Source organism: Littorina saxatilis, linkage group LG17 (assembly GCF_037325665.1).
Source record: "Littorina saxatilis isolate snail1 linkage group LG17, US_GU_Lsax_2.0, whole genome shotgun sequence".
Classification (NCBI taxonomy): Eukaryota; Metazoa; Mollusca; class Gastropoda; order Littorinimorpha; family Littorinidae; genus Littorina; species Littorina saxatilis.
In genome coordinates, this window is record NC_090261.1 from 13,970,247 (window position 1) to 13,977,113 (window position 6,867).

A 6,867-nucleotide genomic window follows, 5' to 3' on the forward strand; every position below is an offset into this window, starting at 1 on the left:
ACAACTGCCCGGCACCTTCTGGGCATGGACTGGATCAGATGCCGGATATCTTGCTGTGGGATGGTGTCCCACTCCTCCTGAAGTGCCTGCAATAGATCGCGGTGATTTGCCGGCGCTTCTTCTCGCCTGCGCACACGTCTGTCCAATTCATCCCAGAGGTGTTCTATCGGGTTCATGTCTGGCGACATGGATGGCCAGGGAAGCACCTGGACATGGTGGTCGGTGAGGAACTGGGTGGTGAGTCGTGCTGTGTGCGGGCGAGCGTTGTCCTGCTGGAATATGGCATCCTGGTCAGCCAGAAGAGGAAGGGCGTGTGGGCGCAGAATTTCCTCCACGTATCGCTGGGCAGTTATGCGCCCTTGGACGTGCACCAGGGTGCTCCTTCCAGCGGTATTGATCGCCCCCCACACCATGACGCCTCCACCACCATGAACGGGTGCCTCATCCACACAGTTGGGCACGTAACGTTCGTTTACTCTCCGGTAGACCCTCCTCCGACCATCATGTCGCTGGAGCAGGAAGTAGGACTCGTCGCTGAACCACACGTGTCTCCAGTGATTCCGGACGGTCCAGCGAAGGTGCTGGTTGCCCCACTGCACTCGGTTCTGGCGATGGCGGCGGGTGAGGACAGCTCCTCTGTGAGGTCTGCGAGCTCTCAAACCAGCTTCATGCAGGCGGTTCCGCACGGTCTGGTCCGATAATCGGTGTGGCCCGGGGAGAGCCTGGACAGAAGATGAGGCCGACAGGAAACGATTCCGGAGGTGGCGGAGCCGTATGAAGCGGTCGTGAGCAGCAGTTGTCGCCCTTGGTCTTCCCGCTCGTGGCAAGTCAGCAACGGAGCCAGTGGCTTGAAACCTGACCCACAGTCTACTGATGGTGCTCTGGGACACGTGGAAGTGCCTGGCGATTGCACTTTGACTTTGGCCTGCTTGTAAACGACCCAATGCAATTTGGCGGTCTTCTCTGCTCAATCGGGCCATCTTTCGTCGCTGAATTGTCGTCTGATTTCTTTGTGGCGAACAATCCGCTTTTATGGGTTTTGGAAGACATGGTGAGAGCTCAATATTACCCGAGTTTCACGAGATTACACTGAAGCATGACGAGTGGTCATGCCAAATGAGCAATTTTGACATTGTAGCCACTGATAACGCATGCGTCACGTGCAGAGCTCACTTGTGGCAATGGACGAAAGGTCGACGACCAGATAAACATTTTCTGCAGTTTGGTGGATATCCTTGTAGCCATATAACTAAATTAACCAAATATTACAAGCTATGCGTTTCTTTTTTTGAACAGTATATATCGTGTAAGTGTGTCAGAGGACTTTTCAATATGGACATTTAAAAGCTGGATTATCGTTTCTCCTGCTGAGCCATAGGTGGGCCGTTAAACCTACAGAGTTCTCAAAGGTTATTCAAGATCTATGGAATACCTACCACCCAAAGACTGATTTGTTTGTCGGCAAGCATGAAAGTACTCTGCAGGCGTGTGACAGTAGCGCACAGAGTTTTTCACCTGTTCAATCACGTGAATTTATAAATATAGTGTTGTCCCACACAGATGCATCTGACCAAAAATTATTTTTTGAATAAAACCTTTAATCAGCTTACGCCTCGGTTGATATTATTCGTCCTTTTTCGACACTCACTATTTAATGTGGACACCACAGTCACATCCAACCATAATTAATATTTCCAACCAAAAGATGCATACCTACTATAGATGTTACCGTCTTTGACAGTAAGGAAGATCTAACAATATTGCCATATTTCAGCCAACAAGCCTCCTCCCCCTACTATACCCAACCCGACTCCCCTCCCATACCCCCTCTGTGCAATCTCCCCCTTTTAGTCTTTGACTCAAACAAAAACACTTCATTTTCAGACATCTTAACTCATGCACTATAGATGGTAACGTCTTCGCCGCCAGTAAGAAATATCCAACAGTAGAGCCAAATTCTGCCAACAAGGTCGATCCCACTACCACCCCACCAACACCCCACCCCACCCCCCTCCCTTACTCCATTCGCGCAATCGTCACCATTCCAGTCTTTGAACTCAAAGAAAAACACTTCATTTGCAGAGATCTTAACTCAAGCACACACAGTTCACAACCTCTCACCATTCAGCCAGCAACCTTATCAAAACGGCCGGGTGTGAGGGAGACTTAATCAGACGATCGTGATTGCAGACGACAAAACTTTCAAAGGTCTCGGCCAGCCAAGCCGACAAAAGCCTGGCCGCGATAAGACGATAGGAGCGAGACCTAAGCGGGTGATTACCAGTCTAATTATTGGGTGAGAGTAAACATTATTCTAAGTGCTGAAGTGGCGTAAAACCTGGCGCGCCCTTACAGCGGGTGGGGAATGTTTTAGGGTCGGGCGGCTGCTCACAGGCGGGGTTCGAACTCGGTGGACGGGGAAGGAGAAACTTAGGAAGTGAATGTAGCAAATAATGTGAGAATATTACAAAGAGCGTGCACGCGCACTGCGGCTACAGTTTTCTGAAGTCACATACACCCTATGACATCGGTCTAGTGATTTAGCGTATCGAGTTCAATCCACTGTTGCGGCAGAAACTGAAATTTTTTGTGCATATCAATTTTCTATGCACCACAGCCTTCGAGTGCGCAGGAAACAGTAATGATCGTTGCGCACGTTAAGGATCGCATATATATGTATCAACAGTAAGAGACTCAATGTGACTGATGGCGTGAATACGCATCAACAGAACGCATGACCCATGCCTCCAAGACGGCACGTGTCTGCCCATGTGACGGGAACTAAAAAAAAACTTTAAAAAAAACAGAAAAACAAAAACCGCCACATATATTTTTACACTGAAACGGCAAACGCTGAAGAGGAAGAAGGCACACGTCCGATGCACATCAGCGAAACACATTCAACGAAAGTACCTCAGTACCCTTCTCGACAACTTAAAAGGGCTGACACTAAGACGGTGCTATGGCTGCAGACTAGTGTTGGTGCCTGCAGTCAACTCTCAGCATAGCAGTCGACCCTTCAAACAGCTTTTCCAAACGTGACCCTTGCTGGGGACACTTCAAAATGTCTTCCTTTTACTGCCAAAGAAATGAAAGCTGTTGTTCCCTATATTTTGTCCAGTATTATTGTCCGCATACTGATTACGAAATGACTACTTTCCTTGCAAGCAAAGAACTCGAAACCAGTCCAAGTTCAACTAAAGCAGACCTGAAATTAATTTCGTCTGCTGTGTATGAAAGATTAAGGGTTGGATTGTGTGTGCCTGGTGAGGGGGGGGGGGGGGGGTGCTTGGAATACAGAGAAGTTCTAACAGGAATTCGTGGTCAGCGCAAGAAAGCAACGAAGTAAGGACCGATATACATACCAATGCATTTTAATGATACATCTCTCCTGCCATTCTTAACACCAGGTTACAATTGCAATTCTACAATTGCACTTTGTGACTTAATCCTATTGTCGTCCTATTGACAGATATATCAGGTGGAAGCCCTACTAGGCGTCTTTATGTTACACGACAAAAATACATTACTATGCAAAAACCTCTTCAGGTGTGATAAGTTAACAAAGCCACAGGGACTTCCAATTATAATTCTTCAGTTCAAGGCAGACCTAGTTTCACACGCGTTTTTTGCGTGTATTTAATAAAGGCACAGATCTTCTCGTGTAAAATATTCGACTCACCATTTAAAATATGGTCAGGGTTTTACGTTGATTTTGTTTGTTTGTTTGCTTAACGCCCAGCCGACCACGAAGGGCCATATCAGGGCGGTGCTGCTTTGACATATAACGTGCGCCACACACAAGACAGAAGTCGCAGCACAGGCTTCATATCTCACCCATACACATTATTCTGACACCGGACCAACCAGTCCTAGCACTAACCCCATAATGCCAGACGCCAGGCGGAGCAGCCACTAGATTGCCAATTTTAAAGTCTTAGGTATGACCCGGCCGGGGTTCGAACCCACGACCTCCCGATCACAGGGCGGACGCCTTACCACTAGGCCAACCGTACCGGGTTTGTTTTTTTACGTTGATAAGGCCATCCCTCCAATTTAAACACAATAAAACAAAGTAACAGCCGGAGTGCATGCTTTCTGTGCAGGGTAGATTATTTTTTCAATGAACTAACTTGATTTCTTAAAGGCCACTAGTGTCAATTTAAAAAACTCATCAATAAAATCCCACTCTCCCCAGGAAGCAGTCACGATGTTGATTTTGTCTATGTGTCCGAGTGGATGGATGGTTTCATTCTATGTAAAAGCCTGACCAGATCTGATATAGTAAAAACAACTGTTTTCAGGGGAAGGACTGTGTCTTTAAGCTCCCCAAAAAGGTTTTTTGCTTGAAGTGAATGTGCAGCAGCAAGTTTGTTGCGAGTGGAATTTTGAACCCCAGTCAGGGGAGTTTGTTGATGTGTGGATACACATGTGTATATATATATATCAGTTCAATAAATGTTGGAACTGTTACTACCAGGGTTAAGTCTTAGAGTGTGCGCAATGTGGATGGATGTTGTGCGCATATGTGTAAATAGGTGTTAAGTGATGTCTCGACAAAACTAAAGACGAAAACGAAGAAGGGAAGGAAAAAGAAAGCGCGAAACCGACTTCTGTTACTACAAAGAAAACGACTTAAAGTCGAACCACCGCGTGTCCAATTCTCACCAAAGGATCAACAAACGGCTCAAAGTGTAGTGCTAATTACACAAACGCCCTAATTATATTCTTCCCAATACCCTGTAACTAAACCAAAGTAGGGATCTCTATTTAGCATTCCCGTAACCAAAGTGAGCTTGCTTTGATCGCATGATAGGTATAACTCGGGCCTATCCCTTTCTTAAAACACGACGGTTGTACAATGCAGTCTACGGATTTACACAATATTATTAGAGGTCGCAAAATAAGTAATTATGCAGCAAAAATGACTGTCTTGATCAAAACAAGATTTTTTCAGCCTACGCCTTTTGTTGTTGCTTTGACTTACTCTACTACATTATAAAATATAAAGACAGAAAAACAAAGGACGTCGAGAAAGACGACGCGTGTTCAGTTACACTTTGGAGATGTTGTGATCTGAAGCCAACCAAGGAATCACGAACCCTTTACAGTGGAACATTCCCTTTAAGACCACCAAACATCTGAGATAATCAGGTCTTAACACTAGTAACTGGGGTGTGTATCAACACGCTGGAATGCAGGCGTTAGATCGACTCGCGTTACAGGAAGCAACTGAAGCTAACAGTCTGAGAGAATATAGCCGTACCTGGTCAGATAGAGCCATATGAGTGGGTACGGATATATCCGTACCTGGGAGACAATGAGTTAAAAAGAAAGGAGTCTAATTTCAATCTGAACAAGTCGCGTAAGGCGAAATTACTACATTTAGTCAAGCTGTGGAACTCACAGAATAAAACTGAACGCACTGCATTTTTTGACAATGACCGTAGTCCGCCGCTCGTGCAAAACGCAGTGAAACTGACGAGCCTGTTTAGCGCGGTAGTGGTTTCGCTGTGCTGCATAGCACGCTTTTCTGTACCTCTCCTCGTTTTAACTTTCTGAGCGTGTTTTTAATCCAAACATATCATATTATGTTTTTGGAATCAGGAACCGACAAGGAATAAGATGAAATTGTGTTTAAATCGATTTCGGAAATTTAATTTTGATCATAATTTTTATATTTTTAATTTTCAGACATATTTATATGTTTTTGGAATCAGGAAATAATAAAGAATAAGATGAACGTAAATTTGGATCGTTTTATATGTATATAAAAAAAAAAAATATTTACAATTTACAAATTTTTAATGACCAAAGTCATTAATTAATTTTTAAGCCACCAAACTGAAATGCAATACCGAAGTCCAGCCTTCGTCGAAGATTGCTTTACAAAAATGTCAATCAATTTGATTGAAAAATGAGGGTGTGACAGTGCCGCCTCAACTTTTACAAAAAGCCGGATATGACGTCATCAAAGACATTTATCGAAAACATGAAAAAAACGTCTGGGGATATCATACCCAGGAACTCTAATGTAAAATTTCATAAAGATCGGTCCAGTAGTTTACTCTGAATCGCTCTACACACACACACACACACACACACACACACACACACACACACACACACACACACACACACACACACACACATACACCACGACCCTCGTCTCGATTCCCCATCTATGTTAAAACATTTAGTCAAAACTTGACTAAATGTAAAAAGCAAGGTCTTTAAAGAGGGGGAAGTGTTAAATCGAGAAATCTTAATAGGGCGGTTCCACTGTCCTCAACCGCAAGACGGCTGGTAGTATCCTACACAAATCACTGATCGCACACCGACACACACACACACACTCACATAGACACAGAAAGGACAGACGGACGGACAGACACATAGAAACGCATTTTTGACTCACCTGTACTGTAGTTGTCACTCTCAACTGTACTTTTCACTTCTCAGTCAGAACTGGCAAAACACTACTCCATCGTCACAGAGAGTTCAATGATGATCCGACCTTGTGTAAGATTTAATAACGATATCATGCCCACCGGAATGCAGAGAGTGTATCCAGCGGGCCTATCCTAATTGTGTGTGTGTACCTAAGTAGGAACGAGCCCTTGCGGTATTTAAAGGGACATTTGCCCGCAATTAGAAGTGCTTATGTTGTCCAAGACACTTGTATAGAATGACCTCCGTTCCACGACACCCCCCCCCCCCCCCTCCCACCAGGACTCTTAGTTATTTTTATCCAGATCGATGTGCTGGGTAGGACGTCTGTGAATGTTCCTTCATTTTAAAACTCCCCCTTTTTAAGACCTTTAAGAGTTTCTCATGGTTTTTTTGTTTTGTATTTTTGTTTTTTTG

The 6,867-nt window shown here is 44.7% G+C and overlaps 1 protein-coding gene across 1 annotated transcript in view; it reads right to left on the reverse strand.

The window, feature by feature from the left end:
- LOC138953924 (uncharacterized protein CXorf65 homolog) overlaps positions 1 to 6,573 on the reverse strand; it is a 21,098-nt gene extending 14,525 nt beyond the window's left edge. The window contains exon 1 of the mRNA XM_070325915.1: positions 6,419 to 6,573. The gene's annotated coding sequence lies outside the window, so the exon portion shown is untranslated. The remainder of the gene's footprint in view (positions 1 to 6,418) is intronic.
- Between the last annotated feature and the right edge of the window lie 294 nt (positions 6,574 to 6,867).